At 48.8% G+C, this 25,469-nt stretch overlaps 1 protein-coding gene across 2 annotated transcripts in view; it reads right to left on the bottom strand.

Moving 5' to 3' along the window:
• Window positions 1–25,469, bottom strand: part of NOSIP (nitric oxide synthase interacting protein) — a 415,999-nt gene that overhangs the window by 111,159 nt on the left and 279,371 nt on the right. Inside the window, exon 1 of one of the 2 annotated variants that reach the window (XM_086930124.1) lies at window positions 20,076–20,094. The exons of the other annotated variant lie outside the window; for it this stretch is intronic. The gene's annotated coding sequence lies outside the window, so the exon portion shown is untranslated. Of the gene's footprint in view, window positions 1–20,075; window positions 20,095–25,469 lie in introns of those variants that run through there. 2 annotated transcript variants of the gene reach the window in all.

Consider the following 25,469-nt stretch of genomic DNA (forward strand, 5'->3'; position numbering starts at 1 on the left):
GGCCAGCGGGAAGAGCGGCCGAAAGATCAAAGCACCCTTGCAACCCTTTCCCGTCGTCACCACCCCGTTCGAGCGGGTCGGAATAGACATTGTGGGGCCCCTAGACCCCCGAACGGCCCAGGGGCACCGGTTCATCCTAGTCCTGGTGGACCACGCCACCCGCTATCCCGAGGCCATACCTTTTCGGACAGTGACAGCACCCGTGGTAGGCCGAGCCCTGATGGGGATCTTCTCTCGAGTGGGCTTCCCCCGGGAAGTCATCAGCGACAGTGGCACGAACTTTATCTCAAAGTACATGAGGTCTCTCTGGCAACAGTGCGGGGTCACCTACCGGTTCACGACCCCTTATCACCCGCAAGGAAATGGACTGGTCGAGCGGTTTAACCGCACGCTCAAGGGAATGATCATGGGCCTGGAAGAACCCCTACGTCGCCAATGGGACGTGCTGCTCCCGTGCCTCCTCTTTGCCTATCGAGAAGTTCCCCAGAAATCCCTCGGCTTCAGTCCTTTTGAGCTCCTGTACGGACACCCCGTCCGGGGCCCCCTCAGCCTGGTCAAGGAAGGATGGGAGATGGCCCCCCAGAAGACCCCTCCAGATGTCTATAAGTATCTCCTGACCCTCCGCAACCAGACCCGGCGATTCAGGGAACTCGCCAAAGCCAACCTTGAGGCCAGTCAGGAGGACATGAAGAAATGGTACGATCAGCATGCCTCCTCCATCGAGTTCGAACCAGGCCAGCAAGTGTGGGTGATGGCCCCAGTCGAACCCTGTGCCCTGCAGGACAAATGGACAGGACCGTTCAAAGTGATAGAGCGCAAGGGCCCTGTCACCTACCTAATAGACATGGAGTCCTCCCGGAACCCCCTGCGAGTCCTCCACGCCAACAGACTCAAGCCCACTTCGTACGTTCGGAGCTCAGCCTACTGATGGCAACAGATAGTGGGACGGAAGAGGACTCCGAGCCCCTCCCTGACCTACTGAGGACCCGTGAGAAAGATGGCTCAGTGGAAGGGGTCAGACTCTCCGATGCCTTGTCCCCAGAACAACGCCAAGACTGTCGGGCTCTCCTGCTACAATTTGCGAGCCTGTTCTCCCTCACCCCTGGGGTCACCCCCTGGTGCCTTCACGATGTGGACACTGGGGATAGTCCACCCATTCGACACAGGGCGTACCGAGTGCCAGATCGGGTGCGCACCTGCATCCAGAACGAAGTCACTAAGATGCTGGCCCTAGGAGTGATCGAGCCATCCGACAGCCCCTGGGCCAGCCCAGTCGTACTGGTCCCCAAGGCTGCCGCCCCGGGCGTTGCCCCCGAGCTCCGGTTCTGCGTAGACTATCGGGGCCTGAACGCTGTTACCAGAACCGACGCTCACCCCATCCCCCGGGCGGATGAGCTGATTGACCGCATGGGGGCTGCCCGCTACCTGAGCATCTTCGATCTAACAGCGGGCTACTGGCAAATCGGCCTCACCCCCAGGGCCCAAGAACGATCCGCCTTCTCTACCCCGGATGGCCACTACCACTTCAAAGTGATGCCACTCGGCATGAAAAACGCTCCAGCTACCTTCCAACGACTCGTGAACCAGGTACTGGCGGGCCTCGAAGAATTCAGCGCCGCCTACCTGGACGATATCGCTGTGTACAGTCGCCACTGGGCGGACCACCTTCACCACCTCCGAGAAGTCCTGCACGCCCTCCAGCAGGCTGGCCTCACTGTCAAAGCCAGCAAATGTCAGATTGGCCAGGGGTCCGTGACCTACCTCGGACACCAAGTGGGGAGCGGTCTGGTGGCCCCCCTTCAACTCAAGATCGCTGCCATCTAGTCCTGGCAACCACCTGTCACCCAAACCGAGGTCCGGGCCTTCCTAGGGCTCACCGGATACTACCGGCGGTTTGTAAAGGACTATGGCAGCATTGTGGGGCCCCTCACAGAACTAACATCCAAGAAAAACCCCAAAACCGTCAACTGGACTTCGGACTGTCAAACGGCCTTCGAGAAGTTGAAGGCCGCCATGTGCACCGCCCCCGTGCTCCAGGCCCCCGACTACAGCCGGGAATTCATAGTCCAGACAGACGCCTCAGATCATGGCATTGGGGCAGTCCTCTTTCAACTCAACGCAGAGGGAGTCGACCAGCTAGTGGCCTTCATCAGCCGACGCCTGCTAGCTCGAGAACAGCGCTGGAGCACTATCGAGCGGGAGGCCTTCGCAGTGGTGTGGGCCCTCAAGAAACTCCGGCCCTACCTCTTCGGTACCCATTTCAGGGTGCAGACAGACCACAGACCCCTGCAATGGTTGATGCAAATGCGGGGGGAGAACCCAAAACTGTTGCGATGGTCCATCTCCCTGCAGGGGATGGACTTCACTGTGGAGCATCGTCCTGGCCAGGACCACGCCAACGCGGACGGCCTGTCACGCTTTTTCCGCCTCGGCGAGGAGAGAACCAAAGAGGATGGGCGACTCTCCCTGCCTTCAGCTGGGGGGGATGCATGTTGGACAGGCCTCGTGAAAGGCCCGCTCCCTCCCCGCCTGAGAAGACTCGGACGCCGGCTCTCCCGGTGTCCCCAGAAGGAACCACCCCTGCAACCCACCGAAGCAACCCGCAATCCGTCCCCAATGGGACACCTGCTCCCGAACACCCCAGCATCGGCTGACCTGGGCCTCCGTCAGCACCATTGCCCCGGCCCAGCCGCCATCTTGGACACTGCACCACGAGGCCGCGTGGCCTCAGCTTGACCCCAACCCTGGGCCTGGCCAGGCCCCGACATCGAGGCACCACCATCCACCCAGGAGGTGAAGAGACCACTTGGCAGGTCAATGGGAGAAAGGAGTGTCGATGGCTCTCCCCCGCCAGGTGCCGATCGCCCCCGGCCTCCCTGGGCGCTGGCACCACGCCCCTGCTGGGTGTCTGGACTCCCTCATACCGGACCTCCCGACCTCCAAGCGCGAGGGTCCGGACATCAAAGGAGACCAGACCTATAACTGGGGCAGCTCCAGAGCAGGAAGGCAGTTGTATCCTGGAGTCGAGAGACACCTTGAAGAACTCATCCCTGACGGACTGCTGGCGCTGCCGCAGCCCTGCCTTGTGAACCATCTCTGAAGCCTGCTGGCGCTGCCGCGGCCCTCTGCAACGTGCATCTTCGTCTGGACCTGCTGGCGCTACCGCGGCCCATCCTTGTGAACCATCGCTCTTGCCTGCTGGCGCTGCCGCGGCCCCTCTGCAAAGAAGTCATCATCGTAGCCTGCTGGCGCTGCCGCGGCCCACCGTACCGAGAACCATCGTCCTAGCCTGCTGGCGTTGCCGCGGCCCTCCTTGCAGAGACTTTTCATCCTAGCCTGCTGGCGCTGCCGCGGCCCGACCTTTCAGACCTCCGAGCTCGAGGATTGTGAGCTCCCTCTGGCCGCCCTGGTACCGGACCGGTACCCAAGACTGTCCCGCTACCCCTTACCCTACAGAGACTAGAATTGGGAGGATCCTCGTGTCCTGCCCCCACTGTATCGTTGATAACCTTGCCTCAAGAATCCTATATAAAGTGTGCAGATCTTATCCTTGTGTGGTGTCCATTTGTGGGGGGGAAGTTACTTGTCTGTACGATCGCCGGAGACGGTCCTCACCGGAGGCCTCTCCCCCTGTACTCGGCCGACCCTCCAGGTCCCCGTCTAAAAGGTAATTTTACCGAATCGGTAAATAACCGAATGGGTAAATGTACAGAATCGGTAATTTGGGATGTAGGTGGCACTGGAAACAGTGCCACAGGCCCTTAGAAATTTGTTATTTACCATGAAATACAATGCCATGGTAAATAACGAATTTCTGTGTACATGCACATCTGTGCATGTACACCTGTGCCATGTGGCACACATACATGCCCTAAGGGCATGTATGTGTGTCACATTGCACACAAGCCAGAATCAGGGGTGCAACAGGGTGTCAAAGTGACACCCTGTCCCCCTTGACAAATCGGTAAAATTACTGAATCGGCATTTACCGATTCGGTAATTGCCATTGATTCCTATGGACCTCAAGGCCCATAGGAATCAATGGCAATTACCGAATCGGTAAATACAGATTCGGTAATTACCGAATATTACCGATTCGGTAATATTTAAAGAATTATTACCTACATGGCATTTACCGAATTGTAAATACTGAATCGGTAAAATTCGGTATTTACGATTCGGTAAATGCCATTTACCTACATATGGCCCCTACTGTATAAAAGGCAATATGTCACCAGCTATATCACCCCTTGAAAAGTAGGAAAGCTTTAGCAAAATATCAGCCATCATAGTTGGAATCCCTTCACAAAGACATTGACACAACACAAGGAAATGTAACATCTGGCAGAAAAATATATTCTGCACCTAGCAAAAAAAACAGCAAGTCAATTGGTATATCAGTAAGTGTAATCTCTTTAAAACTAGGTAATACAAAACTAAAAGTCAAATTCAACTTGTGCCTTGCTAAAATGTAACACATCAAATATGGCGATATGAGATATTATATGTGGGATAAAGTAAGTGCCCCATGCCATATATCATAAGTATATTACAAGTCACTGAGGAGCTCCATGACCATAGAGGAATGACGGAGAAAACCAAGTTCATTTATAAAGCCACGGAACGCTGAAATGAGTTGCAGTATCTTTTTAACACACAGCAGAGGGTATTCTATTCCCTAAAATGCATGACTACACCAACACCTTTCCCACAAACTGCTTAAATCCTCCGTGCCTAGCTCTTTCATATGAAAGACATACTATGATTGCACAGGAGAAAAGCAGAAGAGAAGTCTGTAGTGCATTCATAAACACAACAAAAACCAGTTAGTAATGTGCTGCAAAATGGTATTAAATCAGTATATGTCAGATAAAAAAATGTTGTAGCTCGTGTGTAGAAACATGCAGAAAGAATCCATCTTTCCTATACTGACAAATAGTGTGCAAAAAAAAGAACATGTTCCCTAAATATCAGCTAATTATTGTTGCTTTTAAAAATACAGAATAAACAACCAGTTTACATTTTTGTTGTTTAAACTTTAGCTGTAATTACACCGTGTTCTGTGTAAGAAAACAGGGCCTTTTGCAGATGCCCTACACTTTTTGCCCCCATTTGGACTATTAGATGCTGACAGTGCACTGTAGACTACTAACCAGGCCCCAGTGCCAGTGCTGTCTCCCTAAAACTGTTATGTGTAAATTGGCAATCCCAATTGACAAGGATTTTATCTAACTTATAAGTCTCTAGGATATGAGTGTTAAAGGGGTCCCTAGGGCTTGTAGCACTGACTGTGCCACCCTGAGTGACCCAAGTAAATTAATGCCATTGCAGATCGCAGGAGCAGTGCAAACTGCTCAAACTCAGCTTTGCTCTCACCATGTATGACAAACTCAGTGCACTATCTCTCATATGAATGAATAAATGAATGAGGTGGTTTTGTAAAGCCTGCATTACCCAAGATTGTCTTAGCACTACGCAGATAGGGTCCGAGAGATGGTACCAATGGTTTAAAGAGAGCTCAAACCTGGGCAATCAAGCTGCTTAGGTAGAAACAGCCAAGTCTTAAGCTACTTTCTAAATATATGCAGTGCTGGCTGTGAGCAGAGAGCCAGAGGAAGGGAGTTCTATAGCTTTTCCCCTGATATGCTAGCGATCTACCTCCCCACTTTACTCTGTTGATTCTTGGAACCTTGACCATGAAGGCAGAACTGGAACTAAGGCTTCTGCTTGGCCGGTACAATGAGCACTGTTCTTGAAAGTAAGACGGGCCTGTCTTGTGATGAGCCTTGTGCATAAGGCACAATGCCTTGAAGGAGATCCTCTTCTCTACTGGCAACCAGTGTAATCCATGCAGTAAGTGAGACACCAGTTTAAACTTAGGAATTTTAAAAAGTGTACAAGCTGCAGCGTTCTGATGAAACTGCATTTTTTTTACTAGATGTTTGAAGGTGCTGAGATAAAGTGCAGTACAATAATCCATTTTGGAAATGATGAGGGCCATCAACCCAATCTTCTGTAAGTCAAATGGAATATACGGGAGAACTTTTTGGAGAACTCTTAGCATAAAGAACCCCCAGAAGTAATTGCATTGATTTGAGCAGAGAAGCACAATTTAGTGTTGAAAACAACGCCTAAGTTTCTTGCCTTCTCCAAGGGCTTCGGAAGGTTGTCCAGTTCTGCCGGCCACCAGGTCGCATTACAAAAGGAGGTCTATTTCCCAAAAGGTAATACCTCCATTTTATCTGAGTTTAACTTAAGTCCAAATGTCCAAATCAGCTAGTAGCCTCTCTCAGAGCAGACCGTCTCATAGAATAGACCCTTCTGCCTTGAGTTTGGCATTGCTCGAGGCGCGGCCTTCTGCCGCAACAGATCTGGGTGGAGCTCTGGAGAGTTTTTCAATTGGATCTCTCAGGCGGTGTCTTCATCATCCCCTCCCCTCGCTCATAAGTGAGCCAGAACTTCTCCTTCAAAACCCTGGTTCTCTAGTGAGCTTAAAGAGCAAAAGCAGCCTTGTAAAAAGTAGGAAAGAAGCTGGAGGGTGGCTTACTACCTCCTCGCTAAAATTGCTCTTAGAACGGCTCAGAAAGCTTACTATACTGCTATCAGTATAGCTAAAAGTCACCATTTTTCGGAGCGCATTTTTTATTCCAAAAGTAACGCCAAAGAAATGTTTTCAATTGTTCAGAGTTTCGTCTCCCCATGTGCTGAGCACATTACTGTTCCTACCTCTGACACATGGTGCGAAAAACTGGCTAATCATTGATAAAATCCAGATGATTCAGGCCAGCCTGGGACAAGGTAGTATAGGCCTGGCTGGACTTCCTTCTACAATTACCTCTGGACCCAGTTTATGTCTATCTAGTTCATCTCTCTCTTTAGCGGAAATTTTCTTTGATTACTCTCCAGGATTCACAGACCATGCTCAATTCGCTTAAATCGGGATCTCCTGTGGACCCCTGTACCGCCAGGCTGCTGGCTGCCGTGACGGAGGTAGTTAACCCTGAGGTCAATACCCTGATTAATGTGTCCGTTCAGACAGCTATTATACCCTTGGAATGGAAGCAGGCCAAACTCCTTCCCTCACTTAAAAAGCCAACACTGGACACATCTTCTCTGGCTAGCTTCCATCCCATCTCACATCTGCCTGCCATAGCAAAAGTGTGTGAGAAAGCAGTGTTCAAACAGCTGTCCAATTTTGTAGAAAAATCTGACCTTTTGCACCCAGCCCAATCAGGGTTTAGAGCTACGTATAGCACCGAGACAGCTTTGGGGGAGATGTCTGAAGCAATCAGGGAGTGTTTGGATGCTGGTGGCAGAGCGGCTCTGAATTTATTGGACCTCTCTGCCGCCTTCGATATGGTACCACACTCCCAGCTTCTTGCTCACCTCACCAACATCGGTATTTCGGGCAGAGCATGGAATTGGCTCAAGTCATTCCTAGAAGAGCAAGCACAGCAAGTACGGCTCCCTCCCTCCTCCTTGGTCCTGCAAAAGGGGTCCACAGGAGTACCGCAGGGATCTGAACCCTCTGCTGTTTAATATTTATGTCACCCTGTTGATACATCTTGCAGAGGAACTGGGAGCAAAGATCATCGCTTATGCGGATGGCACCCAGCTCCTCTTCACTTGGAGGGAGGCAGATGTATCTCCTGTCCAGGCCAAAGTCTGTCTAATGGCAGTTTCTGAATGGCTGGCTCTGGCCCAGCTGAAGTGTAGCAAAAAGAAGTCAGAGCTTCTCTTTATGGGCCTTTTCCTGCGCAGTTTTAGGGAGCCCTCTGGCCGACAAACTGCCCTCTACCTAGCTCTGTGGGCAAACCTGTCAAAATCCTAGGTGTTTGGTTTGACAAGGACCTTAGGTTCTCCACACAAATAAAGAAACTGGCCGGACAGTGTTTTGGTACATTGAAGATTCTCAAGAAGTTTCTACCCCTGCTACCCAGGGGAGCCAAAGAAATGGTCATGTGTGCACTGATTCTTTCACGCCTAGACTATGCCAATGCACTGTTTATAGGTCTGCCAGACTTCCAGCTGAGGAAGCTGCAAGTTGTACAAAATGTGGCAGCCAGAGTTCTGCTAAACATCACCGGAAGAACTAGTGTGAAGCAATATTTGCTGGACCTATATTGGCTTCCCATGACCCAACGGGTCAAATTCAAGGTTCTCACCCTGGCCCATTCAGGCCTCCATGGCGTGGGACCCCTGTATTCGAGGAATCACTTCAGTTTCTATGTGCCACAAAGACTGTTGTGTTCATCCTCTCAGCGGTTGGCAGTGATCCCTCGGTTTTGTTTGGTACGAGTGGGGGGCAGCTTACTCTCTTTCAAGGCGGCTCAAGCCTGGAACGCTCTACCTTACACACTATGGAAGACTACTAATCCAAGGTTGTTCAGGAAAGTGCTAAAAACTTGGCGGTTTGCATAAACGTGTCGCTCTGTCCAGCTCCTTCCCTCCATCATTTGGCTTTCGCGCTGGGACACTCTTGAGTAGCCGCACGCGTTATAAATTATATTAACATAACCTAACATAACATTAAGGCAGTAATTCTGCATCCAACCTGCCACTGCCGTCATACATCTACAAAAGTTATCTGCATCTTTTTCAACCTGATTTGAGATGGATACCACAATCTGTTTATTGTCCGCATGTGGATGAGCTGCACCAGAGGGGTAACATACACATTAAAAAGAGTGGGACTAAGTGCCGAGCCCTGTGGCACCCCACAGGGGAGTGAGAAATTATGAGACTCTGCGTCTCCCAACTCCAACCACTGTGTCCTGTTGGCCAGAAAGTACCTCAGCAATGTGAGTGCAGTGCCCCTGAAACCTAAGGCATACAGACGCTTAATAAGTAGGGCATGGTGGACTGAATCAAAGGGGGCGGAGAGGTTCAATAAGATTAGTGCTGCTCTGCCGCCTTTGTCCACCCTAATTCTTACTTCCTCCATTGCTGCTACGAGAGCTGACTCCACACAATGACCTGCTCTGAAACCATATTGGGCAGAGTCAAGGAGTTGATGTCTGTCAAGAAAAAACAGAATTTCATCATTCATGGCCTTTTCTAGCCGTTTAGCAAGGCAAGGAAGTCAGAAGATAGGTCTGTAATTTTCCACAGACATGTGGTAAAAAGAGGGTTCTTTTCATTAAGGGCAGAATAGAGGCTTTTTTCCAGATATTTGGATAGTGCCCCGAGCTAAGCACCGCTTTTAAAAGATCGCTCATTGTTCCTTTGACCAGGCTGGCCACCTGGTTGAAGATCATAGGGGGGCAAGGATCCGATGGAGCACCTGATTTGATGGAGCTCATAAGACTGATTATTTTATCCCATGAGAGGGGGGAGAACTCCACAAATACCGGGGGCGCTCTGTCCCCTGAGGATGCCGCCTGGGTAACTGCCTCCACCAGATGATGAGCGAGCACGGAGCTACAGGCATTTAAGGAAAAAGCTTGGAAGATGGAGTTAACCTTGAATCGAAGAAATCAGCCAATTTATTGCAAAATGATGCACCAGGTACGAAATTATTACTGTTTTTCCAATGAAACAAGTTTTTTAACCGTTTTAAAGAATTCCCTGGTGGAATTTGCAGCTAGGCAAATTTTTTCTGAAAAATATTTAGTTTTTTCAGCTTTAATTAGTTGTTTATATTCCAAAAGACATTTCTTGTATTGAGTTTTTTCCTCTGACCCGTATTATTTCCTCCAAATGCGCTCCTGCAACCTACATTTGAGCTGTACTGCTTTTAATGCTAATGAAAACCAGGGGGCCGAAGGATTTTTCCTGTGACTCTTTATAATTTTTTCAGGTACCACTTTGGTAAAAGCTGTATCCAGCCAGTGCACAAACCCTGTGGCTGCGCACTCTAGATTGCACTCGGGCGTTGGAACTGATTGTGAGAGAGCTTCGCATAAGGCTGCCACTATAATGCGCTTCCAAGGCCTGTATTTGATAGTTCTAGTTGCACTGGCTCTATCCACTTTGCAATATGGAGCTGTGACTGAGAAAAGAATGGCCTTGTGATGAGACCAAAGAAGTGGCAAGATCTTGTCAATGACTAAGGCTGCATTGTTGGTAAAGATTCCATCCAACGTATGACTCGCCATGTGAGTAGGCACGTCTATTAGTTGGGGTAGATTAAAACCGTTGAGTGTGTCAACTAAATTACCCATATCCGTGAAGGAAGACTGTTCTAGATTACAAATAAAGTCCCATAACAGTGTAAAGTTAGTGTGTGTCATGCAGGATTCCATAAAGGACTGGATTCTATCAAACAAATCTGCATCAGGGCCTGTAGGTCGATAGACTAACTTTCCATGGAATGTATGGGATTCATTCAGTTTTATGCTAAACATGAGCGCTCACAATCAAGATGATGAATCGGGGTGAAACTTGCCTCCAGCGAACTGCGATACACAACTGCCAGCCCCCACCCCTCTTCCCAATTCTGACCAGCCTTTCTATATTAAAACCATCCGAGATGGCAGTTTTGATGTCTGGGTCAGACCCACTATTGACCCAGGTCTCTGTAAGGAATGAGATATCCGGATTATGCTGGCTCAGAAAATCTACAAATTCGTATTTATTCTTAATGAGCAACCTGGTGTTAAGGAGAAGACAATAATTCATCTTCCATTTCCTCTTCCCATTTGCTGCTTCCCTAATGGGCATTAGCCATTATAAGGAAATGGGGTAACCCAATAGAGTCCTTGGACCTGGGTATCGAATAATACAGAAAACAATTGGTCCTGGACCTTTTTTTTTTTATAGAAAAAGCAATTTCTGACAGAAGTAATAGTTTATAAATAACTTGATGCATGCATGTAGTCAGCAAGGAGAAATCATTACATTTAAACAGAATATTCTGATGTGCATCAAACCTAAAAACAAACTTGGAGTCTCCTGATTTGATATAAAAATATATATTTATTTAGTCACAATTTCATTTCAACAGTTGTTAGACTCTCTACCATACCTATAATTAAGAAAGAGGTTGCTTCAGGAAAAGGTGCATGAAAAGGGGGTGCTCAAGTGTAATAAGTAAAGGTAAAGAAAATGAATTCTAAAAGAATCAGAAACAAACATTACTAAAGTTGTTCTGGATATAACTGATAACAAAAACCAGTTGGAATCAAGTCTGTCCAACATAGATTGATTTTAAATAATTAATACAATTGATTTTGCATACAAAACAGAGACAATTGTCATCTGTAATTAGGACGGGTGAAGGGGCGCATTGTACATGCCTTCTAGGGGGTTTGCGTCGACATTTTGACCTGACTTAGTAGCATAGAGGGTAATTGAGGCCTCAGCTGGCGGATCTTCCTCAAGGCTCGGGCAATAGAGAAACAACCTATTCAAGAAATTATGCATATCAGGGCTTCCGGGGTAATCACCCACATACGCATTGTGGATAAAGTGGACCCAACATTCCAATAATCGAAAAATAGTAGAGAAGGGGATCCTCATAGGTCCATTCAATTTTGTAAGGTAAGTAACCACCATCAGCATTCACATTGCAGTCTATGGACAATATCCTTTGTCTCAATTGATTAACAATCCAAAGTGAATCAATTGCCAACCTAGTGAGATGTCCAAAGGAGCTCAGAGCGATGTCAGTGCCTTGCACAGTCCTACGCTGTTGGCGATTGATTCGCTTTGGATTGTTTGGACCTATGAGGATCACCTTCACGCGTCCTCCTCACCCCGTCCTTATTACAGATGATAATTGTCTCTGTTTTGTTTGCAAAATCAATTGTATTAAATATTTTAAATCAACCTATGTTGGGCAGGCTTGATTCCAACTGGTTTTTGTTATCAGTTATATCCAGAACAACTAGAGTAATGTTTGTTTTCTGATTCTTTTAAGATTATTTTCTTTGCCTTTACTTATCACACTTGAGCACCTCCTTTCCATGCACCTTTCCCTGAAGCAACCTCTTCCTTAACTATGAGTATGGTAGAGAGTCTACCAACTGTTGAAATTAAATTTTGACTTACTAAATATATATTTTTATATCAAATCAGGAGAGGCCACGTTTTTTTTAGGTTTGATACACATCAGAATATTCTGTTTAAATTGAATGATTTCTCCTTGCTGACTACATGCTTCCCTAATGGGGGCTCTCAGGGCACCACGCCCAAGCCCCACAGAAGGGGGAGAATTTGCATGTACGACATATATATTCCTTGCACCCTCACAACAAATCATGGGGATGACAATGATTATTCGATCCAGAGTGGCAGAGTGCGAAGAGTTCACCCCAAGGAAGGACACTTAAATCCCAAGAGGCAGGGTGCCTTATATTAAAGGTGTGGGCATGCAAGTGCAAGCTGATATGATCTTATAGTGCCTTTTCCCACTAAAGGACACTATAAGGGATAGATAGACAATCCATAGGATAGCATGGGCTGGCCCCTGAGCAAACCCGAGGCTGGCAGCTCCATTATGGTACCACCTAAATATGTTGTGTTTGCTTTCAAACAACGTGCCTTCTCGTCCTTGATATGAATCTTGTGTCGAGGGCGATGTGGCATGCACCTAGAAGGCTACTATAGAGGTTGCCCACCTGGTTGCTCCAGCTTTTCCTGCATTTGGTGCCACTGAAATGCTTTAAATTCCTGCCAGGCAGTGTGATCACTCCCACAAGTCAAGAACAAAGGCTTGGACAGGAAGGAGGTCATACCCCCCTCCTTCCCCGCAGACTAGTAAAGTGGAACATCAAGGTGGTGAGCTTCAAAGGCTGCATCGCCTCTGATATGCATCACGCTGGCTCCCCTTGGAGGAAACAGCCCTCTCCCCGCCCCATGCACATTTGCACCCAGACAAGTGGAAAATTAGTTAGATGAGGAGGTGTATTCCCCCAGAAGGCTAGCCACACCTCCAGGTTGAGAAGCTTGGTCTGTACACTAAAATTAGACTTCGGCCTTCTTCAGGAGTGGCTGATTAGAGAGTTCTAGGTAGAAAAGGTAACCTACACCCCAGATGTGGTCACCTCAGGAGCACATTAGCTGCAGGACTAGCAGCCCATTGGCAACCTGTTCCCACACTCCTAACTCTCCTAAAGATAGGATTTAATGAACACACCTGACACCAGAACCTTAATCCTGATCCAGCTTGCAGCAAAGAGAACACAGAAGGGACCTGTGTCACCAACAACCCGAATTTGCACTAACTCAGAAAGTGATACTCTGAACCTGTGGCAAAACGTCTTAGAGCTGTATGAACGAGGCGTGTCCTAGGCTGAAGGTCTGTCCTCCCCTAGGAGAGCCAGAAGCAAACTCAGACTCCCCTGGACTAGTGGCACTAGTCCCTGCAAACTGCAGGTAAAGCGACCCTCAGGAACCAAAGAATCGCTGCCCATCGGGCCCTCCAAAGGATCGGCTGAAACCAGATGGACTAGTGCATTGTGGGAATTGTAGTCCGACCGTCCACAAAGTTTCAAGATGCTGCTGTCTTTCCCTGGACCTCCACACATCGAAGAAGCTTGAAAGGCTTGTTGGTCACCAGTCCGGGAACCGACCCCTTAACTCAACGCTGCATCAAGAGGGCATTCCACAGTACCTGTGACTGACATTGGCAATGACCTTGCTCTTGTGTTTTTTGATCTTGTTTACAGCAGTACCATGTAAACCGGTAAAAGCAGCTCTACTGCATCTCCCGTTCAGCACCAGGGAATGCCAGGACTACTCTGCACTTGAGCTCCACGGGCCAGGTAAAATTGAACTGACTGTCGTGGCTTGGTCCTGGGACCTGCTTCACCTTTACCCTGCACGGGGTACAACGCAACCCGACCCGCAAGTGACCGATTTTGACCAGGTGGAAAGGGTGTCCCGGGGACCACCCCTCAATACCCTCGCAGGAAACTCCAATAATGCACTTGATCCACCTGCAGGGGGATACATTTCCACCTCTTTAGACAAAGGCTGGGCCATCTATTGAAAAATGGATCCGTGGTTTTAATTGGCCCAGTCTTTCACTAAAGTGCTTTCCTCAGTCCAGGTACAAACTTCCAGAGTTTGTGCCTGCCTGAAAGACAGCACATTTGTTTACTGTAATCACATGTACTTTCCCGCTCTGCGCTGAATACACCCAATTGAACATGAGCTGCAGCGCAAATAGGGACAGAGCATGCAATTTGTTGCCCTGGTTGTACCTCCCGGACATGCACGCCACTTTTTGAGCTTTTAGAACAAGAGCAGCAAGATTGTATGAGACCAGTAAATTCTACAATTGAATTACAGAGTTTACAAAAAGCACTGGACTTTGGAATGGTAGTCAGAGACCTCTGTATAACAAGCTGAACTTGTTTATTGAAAACGCTTCTGTCCTGAGAGTGCAGCTTCTGACTGCAGCACTTGAAATATAATGTCCACCCATTTGTGTAATGTTAGCCATAAATATTTCAAATATTTTCAATCCCTAAAAGTATTTAAACTTCACAATACGTCCAATGGTTTACGGTGCTGCAAATTGAAAACCGTTGTTATTGAGCTGTGCATTGGTATTATTCAGTTACGTTCCTCAGTAGATTATATTAAATTACCTATTTCATTAACAAAAATGCTCTCTGTCTTTTCACATTTTAAGTTGCCTTGCAAAATCAAGGAATCATTGATTGTGCAGTAACACCTGGTCACAACATTTTGATTAACTGGAAACGATTAGTGAAAAACCTGAAATACAGGGCAAAACATTTATAACAAAACTAGTAACATTGATTTGTTGTGTTTTAACAGCCGTAGCAGAATCAACACATTATTAATGGGGATTTCATATCTAAAGTAATCAGTTGTAATGATGTTAGTATTATAGTGGAGGTAAGAAAACATTGAAGCACGATTACCCTCTCACGAAGGATCCTTACTGGCAAATATTTTTGGAAACATGACACTGCATTGACTTTTCATGTAGAAACATACTGATGACATGTCTCTCCTTCTCACAGACAGGGGCGGCTCCTCCGCTAAGGCGAAGGAGCATCGCCCCACTGGTCTCAGAGCAGGAAAAATAAAATGATAATGGCGTTATTATCATATTTTATTTCCCAGGTTCGGGCTGGGTTAGGGTGGAGCGGGCTGGTGGCACAGGTGGAGGAGTGGTTTGCACACTTCAAGTGTGCACAATGGATTGGCTGCCCATCTTGGGTCTGCCAAACACTCTTGCGCCCATTGCATGTTCCTCACCAGGCTGTATTGCACAACCTGATGAGGAACATGCCCAGGCTCCCACTGCCAGTCTGAGCGCCGAACCATAGTGCTCAGACCAATCACATTGATGCATTGCAGAGTTGTGATTCGCTTAGGGAAGCGTGGGTGTGCTTTCTGGTTCCGGCCAGAGCGGAGGGATTACGGAGGTGAGATGCAGCGAGAAGGTAAGTGTTTTTTTTTGGTTTTGTATTTTGTACCCCTCTGCCACTCACCGGCCCTCCACCCTCGTTTCCTGCCAGCACTATTGCCCACAGAGCCAAAGAATAAAATATGAAGGGTTCATACACAGTGTTTCCTTTTTTCCATATCTTTCATGCAGCTGCTTAGTGGCAATCTGAAAAAACAATTAACTTCCCTGTATTCTCAACAGTGGTTACATTTTTCATTTCTTTTGACACCAATGTCCCCAAACAATGTTTCAGTAAATGGAGTTGTCTCTGAGGAATGCCACCATCCTCCTCCAGCACATCCACATATCTTCGGAAGAGGTCCACCCTCAACAGAGGATCTCCAGGTTCTGCCAAAAATGGCAATGGAGGTTGAACATTCGACATATTGAGAAGCTATGAAAACAAACTTTAAAAGATAAAATTATAGTCACTGTCGTCAATGCTTTTCCATTAAGATAGACTAAAAACATGCAACACAATACATTGAAATAAATCACTGCTGTCTGCTTGTTAAGCAGGTAAACAGTCAGATGGTACACATTCTTTCCACTTTAAATCCATTATGCCAAAGCGATATAAATCACTTAAGATCATGCATGTATAAACTGGTTTTGCATGAAAGAAATTGTACCCCAGCGTGTTTCTTATAGCTATGCATAAAACGCTCCGGGGTGATCTTTTCTTTGCTCTGACCTGTTCTGTCAGAATGCTCATGTACTACACACACCATTGCACTGGTGAGAAGGTTTTGGGACCAGTCCAGTATTTGGCAAACCAACTAATGTACCAATAGATTGGTACGCAAAATACAGAATCGTGGTGGGTCACAGTTTGACCTACCTCATAATAATGAGGTAGGTTGCAAATTGCGACCCACTACGATTTGCAGCCATCACAGGGATGGTGGCCTGCTGGGATATGCAGACCACTGTCCATGTGGCTGCTTTTAAATCAATCAAAGTGCCAAAGAAAACAGTATGTTTAAAAAAAAAAATTAACAAACATAGGACCACTATCTTCTCTTAAAAATAGTTTTGTCAACATCCACAAAAGAGAAAAGGTCCCTTGAGGGGACCCCCTTTTTTTTTTAATTTGTTTATTATTGTCAACACCCACAACAAAAAGGAGGAGGGGCCAGTGCCTCTACATAAGCCCGACAATCAGGAGGATAGCAGCAATGACGTCACAATGCAACAGGTTATCAACAATCTCGGTGCAGCCCCCACAGCGAGCGTCTTCCTCACAGCAATCATTGGTGCAGCGTCAAGATGCCCTCTTCCCTCCGTGTCGCTAAGGTGAATAGCCCCCGTTTCTGAGTCACACCTCACTCCATCCTCAAAGCCCCCACCCCCCAAGAACCACCCTCCCCTTTGAGGGGACCCCTTGCCGTTTGCGAATGGATTACCACTATCTTTGTGTAGTCAGTAATATATTAATGTTCTGTGACTGGATTTCAGTTGTAAATCATTTCTACATCCCATTCTGAATCCGTATTTAGAAGAGATGCCCTGCACATGCCCCTTCCAAATGCAGATTAGATATGTGGTCGCAAACCAAAATTGTGGTTCAGTAATGTGGACCCAGAGACCTACACAGTGCCAACACTATCATCATGACACGGGGGGAGGTATAAAATATTAATAAAGGACCAGGACAATGAGTTGCTGAAGAGGGGGGCTAGGAACACAACAAGGCCATGAGCATCAGGACTACTAGGAAGTCCTTCACCAGGAACAGAAGGGACAGGAGAAAGTGAAGCAGGGGGATCATGATGACTTAGTCCCCATAAGGAGGAGGGCGAGTACAAATAGGGTTTGGAGGAGCAGGAAAACTAGGAAGATAAAATAGGAGGGCCAGAACTTAAGTGATCAGGGAGACCTGGTCTGAAAGAACCAGGAGTAGTAATGGCAATAGAGGTGGAGGAGGGCCAACACAAGGTCAAGAACACCAGGAATGCTAAGAGAAGGAAGATTAGGGTCTTCGAGGACCATGAGGGCGTGAGGCACCAGAAGGAAGGGCCTCACCAGAATCACCAGGACCAGAAGGACAAAGACCAGGTAGTGTTGCGGCCGACACTCTCCCGAATTTCCAGGGGCTTTCACAGGTGCAATGATGGGCCATCCACTCCAGAACATCTCCTAATTCTGGGGATTTACACCGTGTAATGAACAAAGATATGTGTGTAACCAGCACACCACTGTTTTAAACCTTAATGCTGTTTATTTTAAACAAATCGGTGCAGACCTGCTACCTGACTAACCCCTGTGAGGTCCCTAAATGAACTGAACACTCAGACACAACTATGTCTAGTGCAGGAATGCACTGTTCGAACTTGCCCAGGTGCAACAAATTTTTTTCTTCATTTACTTCATTTTTTCAACATTATTTCAACATTTCTTCAACATCTAGAAGTGTAATATAGTACATGCATTAATTAATGCTATACCATCGTTACTTTGGTGGACAACAAAAGTAGTCAACTAAATTCAAGTTCATTGATTATTTACTCTTGACTTTCAAAAGTGCGTAGTGTTGAATTTTGGTATACTTACATCGGTCCCGTTTTATACTCATAGTGGTCCTGTTTTGCTTTCAGGCACAGTCGTTTTTGTTACGAAATTCTATTAACCCCTTCGCTGCGGCGGCTATTCCGCCGCAGCGCTAAAGGGGCGGGGCGGCCGCGCGGCGGCCGCATGCTGGTGACAGAACCGCTCCGTCACCAGCCGCGGTTGAGCTATGCTGGTGACGGAGCGGTTCCGTCATGACCCGCCCCGCTCTTTAGAACGGCCGCGCAGGCGCGAAATCAGCGCCGCGCAGGCGCGGCGGCTGGGCCATGACGGAACCGCTCCGTCATCAGCACAGCGCACCCGCAGCTGATGACGGAGCGGTTCCGTCATCAGCATGCAAAGGGTTAAGGTGACATAGTACTCGAATGGAGGGTACGTTTTTTTCTTTTTTTTCTTCTTCTTCTCATTTTTTATATTAGGCACTGGTACATGTGATACACACGTTGGGTGCACTATACCACACTTGATGGCATGTATAGGGTACAACCACAATAATAGCAGCACTTTATTGCTTGGATTGCTGATATGCTTGGATAAAATGAGACAATGTATTTGCATGATTACTTAGGGTGTGTGTTCACTTATTATATAGTGCATGAGCACAAGCTGATACGTGAAGACAGTAATTGAGAAATATGTATATACTGTTACCTGTTCTCATGCAATAGTTTTTTTACATAGTACCTCCCCTGACGAAGATGCTGAAGCATCGAAATGCATTGGGAGTCGCCGCGAGTTCTGATGAAATTACTTTGCTATATCTGCAATAGTTTGGCATTTGTTAGAAGAAAGTGAATCATATTTTCAATGAAAATGAATTGTGAATATGTTTGTAAAAAAAGTTGAAAACACTACGCACTTTTGAAAGTCAAGAGTAAATAATCAATGAACTTGAATTTAGTTGACTACTTTTGTTGTCCACCAAAGTAACGATGGTATAGCATGAATTACACTGTGTGCCAGCAGATGTTCCTGAGGGGTTAGGAGAAGGACGAAGAAAGAAGCCCGCATGGCGTTCTGTTCTTCTCGGCTTACTTCGTGAGACCGCTTATTTGTGTGGGGCAGTCTTGAACCACAGGTGATTCCCTTTTCAGCACAGTTACAAATCCAATCTGTCTTTGATTGTTGGGTGTGGCAAAAAATCATTGACACAGCGTTGCATTCTTTCTTACTGTGCTCCTCCAGGACATTCTACTAAGTTATTTGAAACCTCCTCTGTATCAAGAGGTAAGTGCACTAGCTTGGTTACTTTGCAGGGCACCACGTGTTCTTTCTAGTGCCTTTCTCCTTTTCATGTTCCTTCCTGAAGTAGCGCTGGTGAGGAACGGAAGGAACGTAGCAAGGTAAGTTGGCGTGTTTCTTCTGGTTGTTCAGTTCCTTTCCAGGACAGCTCGGAAGGGCATCCTCTCTCGCCACCAAGGAAAAAGCCAAGGAGGGTCTTGTCAATTTGGCACGGTTATTATTCTTGTGGCCCAAGATGGCTGCCGTGTTATGTGTATATGAGAACAATTGGTTCTGTAGGGAAGTGTAACATTTATTTGGAATCATTTATATCCTGGTAACCTAGGGAATACCAATGTATGGAGTGCGATATATATCTTGACAAACACAAGAACGTACTTGATACTGACACAAGCAAATCAATCAAGATATATTAGTTCTCCATATATCTTAGAGAAACACAAATGTTACATATAAAAAACCAGAGGATTGTTATCTGACATAAATAACATAAATTAGTGCCGTACAAAAATGTGCTCAACATGTAACATAATACAAGACTCATGACAACATACAAAAAACAGAAAAATTCAATTGGGTGTTCGTTTACAGTTCATCAATATACTTGAACATATTTGTTCATTTCCTGTTGATAGGTGTGTGAAATAATGATACAGAACACTGTTAGAGGGGGAGGCTCTCGGGATTGCAGGGGTCGCTACCTCTGGCCACCCAGGGACCCTCCTCCTCCAGGAACGTTGCAGAGCACTTACAGTCTGACCCTCATAGAGGAGGGTTAGGCATTTATGGTTGTGTACAGTAAGGTCTCACCCCCCACAAAGAGACACCACGCCAGTTGATGGTACAAATAACAAGCTCTTTATATCAAAGAAGTAATCACTTTGGTCGTACTCACAGTCTGACAAGAGAGGGGGGCAACCAGCATCCGGGCTCGAGGTACCCCACGTTGGATACGGTTTCTCGGGGCTGTGGGCAGTAGCAGGGGCACTGCCGGCTCTCAATCCTCGAGCCACGGGGGTGAGGGGTGGTTGGCAGAAGAGGGATATACCACGCGTGGGGCTCTCAATCCTCGAGCCGCGCGTCGTGTGGGTATCTCCCGGGCGCAATGTCCCAGTGTCCGATTCACACCCCGTGGTTCGCCGCGGTCTTGTCTAGCTTCCAGTCCGTGTCGCCCCGCTGGCTTGACTCGTACTCCTCGAGCCGCAGAACACGCGGCGGATGACAGTGCGCAGCGTACCCAGTGTACGATTCACACTCGGAGGTCTGCAACGCTCTTATTCCAGTTCCAAGTCCGCGTCGCACCGCTGGCTCGGCTCATACTCTTTGAGCCGCGGGATACGATGCGGATGACAGTGCGCAGCGTACCAAGTGTACGGTTCGCACTCGGCAGTCTACCACGCTTTTACTCCAGGTCCAAGTCTGTGTCGCACCGCTGGCTTGGCTCGTACTCCTCGAGACGCAGGACACCATGCGGGTGACAGTGTGCAGCGTACCAAGTGTGCAGCGTACCAAGTGTACGGTTCGCACTCGGAGGTCTGCAACGCTCTTACTCCAGCTCCGAGTCCGTGTCACACCGCTGGCTCGGCTCGTACTCCTCGAGCCGCGGGACACGATGCGGATGACGGTGCACAGCGTACCAAGTGTACGACTCGCACTCGGAGATTGGCGGGGTTCCTTCTGAGTGCAAATACGGGCCAGTACCAGGCTCGAGCCGCGATCAAATCAGCAGGGCTCGAGTGGGGAGTACAGAGGGTTCTTCGAAGTTAGAGGAGCCGCAACCACATCAGCAGGGCTCGCTCCAGGTACCGAGAGTACAATTCCTTCCGTTCCAAGTTGGAGGGGCTGCGACTGCCTCTGCTGGGCTTGCTCCGGGTTCCAGGGTTCCTCCTTCGTTTCCTATCACCGGGAGAGCCGCGACCAGGTCAGCAGGACTCTCTCAAACAACAGCATCAGAATACACCGCCCGGCGGCCAGTTATAGTCCTTCTCTCCTTTGAAGTCCGGAGCTGTCGTAGGAGGGTCTCTGGTGCTCCGGTGTTGATTGAGGGCTTCCTGCCAGATGGTGTCTTGCTTCTTTGAAGTCTTGTCACCTGATTCTCAGACGACCGGCGGGGAGTGGGGCCTTCTCTGGGGGAGGTAGGAGGTGGGATCGAAACTCCTCCACCCCCCTCATTTGGGAAAGGCTCGCTACTCTCGGCCTGGCATGGGCGGTTGGCGCCCCTGTTCTTCTTGGTTCGGGGCCCTGCGTGGGGGTTTTTTGGAGTCAGGGGTCGTAGGACGGGTGAAGTCTAACTCGGCTTGGTACTGTTTCGTTCTATGGCTAGGCTTCATGAGTCCGGGGTATCGGGGGTGCTATACTGGGGTGTTTCTTACTTCCCCCGGGTTGGTGCGGGCAGAGGTCTGGGTTACATCAAGGGGGCTGCATACGGGGCTACTGTGGGTGGCCCAGGAGAGTAATGTAAGGAGACCCACGCCAAGGGGGCCAGGTCTAACAAACACCTATTCCCATCGACATTTGGATCCTATCCACCAAGTGTGTTTGTAAAAACACAACAAGTATTCCTCAGGACCAGAGAGAAAATACAGTCTGGTCACAATAGTCAGAAACAATCCACAGAGGAGGGACCCAAGGGACTAGAAGAAGGCTTTGATGGCTAGAGGTAGTGGCACCGAGAGCTAAGGCACATAGTGGTGGTTGGAGTTCCAGTGCAATAATCTTGAGAGCTCAGTCGGTAAGTTTAAGAGGAATTGATTAGCAGTCAGGAATTCAGGCAGAGATGGCCCGAGTACTGACATAAGTGGAAATCTGAAGGTTGATACGAGTATGAATACCAGCTGAAGAGAGAGCAGAGGGGCTCTGAGGTTGGCAGAAGTGCAGTAAGAATACACATAATAGTAGCAGATGGGAATACATGATTAAGCGGGCAGAATTTAACTCAGAACTGCAAATGGTCTGACAAGTCTTGATGGCGCTTTGAAGTGTAGCAGAAGGAACTAGGGGGTTGACGACCCATTTGAATAAATGAAAAAGCATTTCTTATCTGGTGTTTGAGGACCCCATGACCTTTCAAAGCACTGCCAAAAAGAGTAATGTGGGTTCTGGGGTCTAGGAGAAGCGTGTTGAAGTGATCTTAGCATGGACTGGGGGAGGGTGGTACCTATGTCTAAAAGGAGGGATTCCAATATTTATATCTGAAGATTAAGAAGGATTCATAAGCCAACAGTGGGGCTGTGGCCGGCGGTAGAGGTGTTCAGCGATGTGAGGACAGGGAGCGGGTTATCAGATGTCTGGGATCCCAGCCAAAAGGGCTCAATATTTCTTTAGGGTCGAAGATCTGGGGGAGTGGGGTACAGTGAGGTCTGAAAGCTGTCAGAAGAGTATCTAGTGTCTCAACATCTCAACCTTTTTAAATACTGGTAAAAAGAAGGAGCATGGCTGGTGGGAGCCTGATGGCTGTTTGAAGGGTTACTGTTCTGACATTGAGGGTGTATGAACTTAGAGGACAGCAGAGTTGCAATATCTAAGCATTCATAGAAGGGAGTAGAAAAGGGAGCTAAAATTCAGAAGGGAAGTTCAGAAAGCCAGCATCCACTCTGATAGACCCAAAAGCCTTGAAAGGGCTCAGAATACTTGTGAGGAAGAAGCTTGGAGGGGACCTTTTTGATTAGGTAAGGGAGAGCTGTTTGTGCTAGAGGTGTTAAATTGGCACTGGGGCTTTTTCAGCTGGACTAGTCTGGTTTGTGGACGTGTATCTGAATGAGACAGTGCTATAGTTAAATGTGGTCGCTTGACAAGGAAAGTGCAGCGCAGAAGGCATCTGCAATTTGTTGTATACGTCTCCCCTGTCACAAGTCATCTTATTATACTTCCAAACAAAACTATTATGCATAGTTGGAGCCAGATGATACAATCAAAAATATTGATAAGCATAGGTCTAGTTAGATGATCTACACTGTCAGAGTAAAGACCATTCAACTGTGGCTCCATTCTCCATCCAAAATACTTTCTATGTAAATGTTATGCTTTAAAATATGTAATGCGGGGCGTGGCTTTGGAGCCGAATGTGGCGGACGCGTCTCCTTAGAGCTCCGCAAGTTCGCTCCTTCTCAGGGCCAGTATCCTGCTTAATCCTTGACCCCAGCTGTTGCTACCGTGGGTCACTCACCGAGGAGCAAGCCGTGACCCTGGTGACAGAGTTTGGTGGCGGTGGAGGGCTGTGATCGGCAGTGGCCGCGCATGAGGCTGAGGGCCGTGCCGTGGCTGCGGTTTGCCACAACCGCTTTGAGAGACTTCTGCTGCGGCGGTGATCCTGTTTTGTGCGGCCTTGGGGGTGTGTGACGCTGACCGGACACAGTGGAGCAGCTGTTGGTGTGCAGACTGGCAGACGACCTGCAACGCCACCGCGGTACCATTGTGGTGGCCCATCCCCTCACCTTCCTGAGCATCGGCGCCTGCGGGGAAAACTCTCCGGGCCGGGTGGGGCTCCAGACGGGGTCCGGAGCTCTGAGGCCGTCGCATTGCCTGAACTGCCCCGAATGCCACCTGGGACCGATTGTCCTGCCCAGGGGCTATGGTTCCCGCTAATGCAGGAGCGACCACGCGGGGGTGCGCCGGGAGACCTGGATCAGTGGCAGTCATTGTCTGCGCCCGGCCTGGGTCGACTACGCCGAAGTGACCGCTTTTCTGCTGGGGTGTTGGCGCCGCCTGTGGCCCTGGAGCCTTGCCGGTGAGTGACCCGACCTGCGACTGGCTTCCGCTGTGTGGCGCCCCGTTGCTACTCCCGCGCCACGCTTCCCAGGTGAGAGGGGTGTGACGTGAGGCCTGTGGACCCGAGCTGCCCAGCACTGTGGCCAGAATGTATCATCTGCGGTCGCTTCTCTCCCCAGAGTGGAGGCCTCTCTGCAGCGCCTGGGCTGCTCTGGAGGCGGGCCCTTCCCGGATTACCTGAGACAACGGAGGGCTTGCCCGTGCACTCGCCGGGAGCTTCTGTGGCTGCGACTGTTGGAGGCGCTAGGGCAGTACCCTGATATTGGACCCGGGGTGGAGTGACTCTCACCGATGACAGCCGGCCGCCATTCTCCAGCTGCCTCCCCCTTTATCTTTACCCTCTGTGAAGGCTGACCTGGCGCGGGCCTCTTAGGTCTGCTCCTCCAGCTGTCATGCTTAAGGACAAGCATGGTGCGGCGGCTGGCAAACAGAACACCGTGGACCACTACACTACCGCCCACGCTGGGAATGAAGTTGCGGAGGGCCTGTCTTCTGACACGGCGACGCTGCTGGAGGTGATCAACCAGTTGCGGACCACTCTCGAGGCCCAGATCGGGGCCGTTGGCTCTGAGTTGTCGTTTCTCCGCCAGGATCTTCGGAAGGGGGTAGGCCGACTCACTGAAGCGGAGACAAGGGTCTCCACTGAGGAAGACACTGTATCCACCCACCAGAAGAAAGTGGACAAGCTTGCCATGGTGTCACTGGAGCAAGCGTTGTGTGTTGAAGACGCGGAGGGTAGGGCCTGCCGCAACAATATCCACCTGGTGGGTTTTCCAGAGGGCTGCGAGGGGACATCGATGGATAACTTTCTTTTGGGTTGGCTTACGGCGCTGCTGCCACCTGAGGCCATGTCTGCATGCTTTGTGATCGTGAGGGCCCACTGCGCTCTGACCAAGAAGCCGCCGCCTGGGGCGCGTCCGAAGCCAGTGATCGCCCGGCTCCTCAAATATGCTGATCGGGATGCCATCCTTCGGTATACCAGACTCCATAAAGACAAAATGACTTTTGAATCTCATCCCATCCTGGTTTTCTCTGACTATACCAGGCTGGTCCAGCAGCAGCACCAGTTCTTCGCGGCGTCCAAGCGACGACTCTGAGAGTTGAACTTATCCTATGCGCTGCTGTTCCCGCCCGGGTGTAAGTGATCTACAATGCCAAGACTTACTTCTTTGACACCCCGGAGAAAGTCTTCACGTGGACTGATGAGAAACGTAACCTCACTCACCGCTCCATATGGACTCGAACTCCCCCCACGGTTCACACCGGAGCAGTTGGCAAGATAGAGACACAGCTTTGAGGTGCCATAGATCCAGCTCCAATTGGGGAGCCTAGTGCCAGGCGGGCACTTCGGACTGAGGTAGCTTTGGGCATATGGATATATCTTATCCTGTTCTTCTTCAATGAATGGGCGAAGTCGTTGGCGGTGGCTTCATGTTGGGTTGCTCCAGATCCTGTGGGTTGGGGTCTCTATCACCATCCCTGGAAGGTGTTGGACATTGTACGTCCTGACGTTTAGGGTAAT

The sequence above is a fragment of the Lissotriton vulgaris genome, chromosome 7 (assembly GCF_964263255.1).
Source record: "Lissotriton vulgaris chromosome 7, aLisVul1.2, whole genome shotgun sequence".
Classification (NCBI taxonomy): domain Eukaryota; kingdom Metazoa; phylum Chordata; class Amphibia; order Caudata; family Salamandridae; genus Lissotriton; species Lissotriton vulgaris.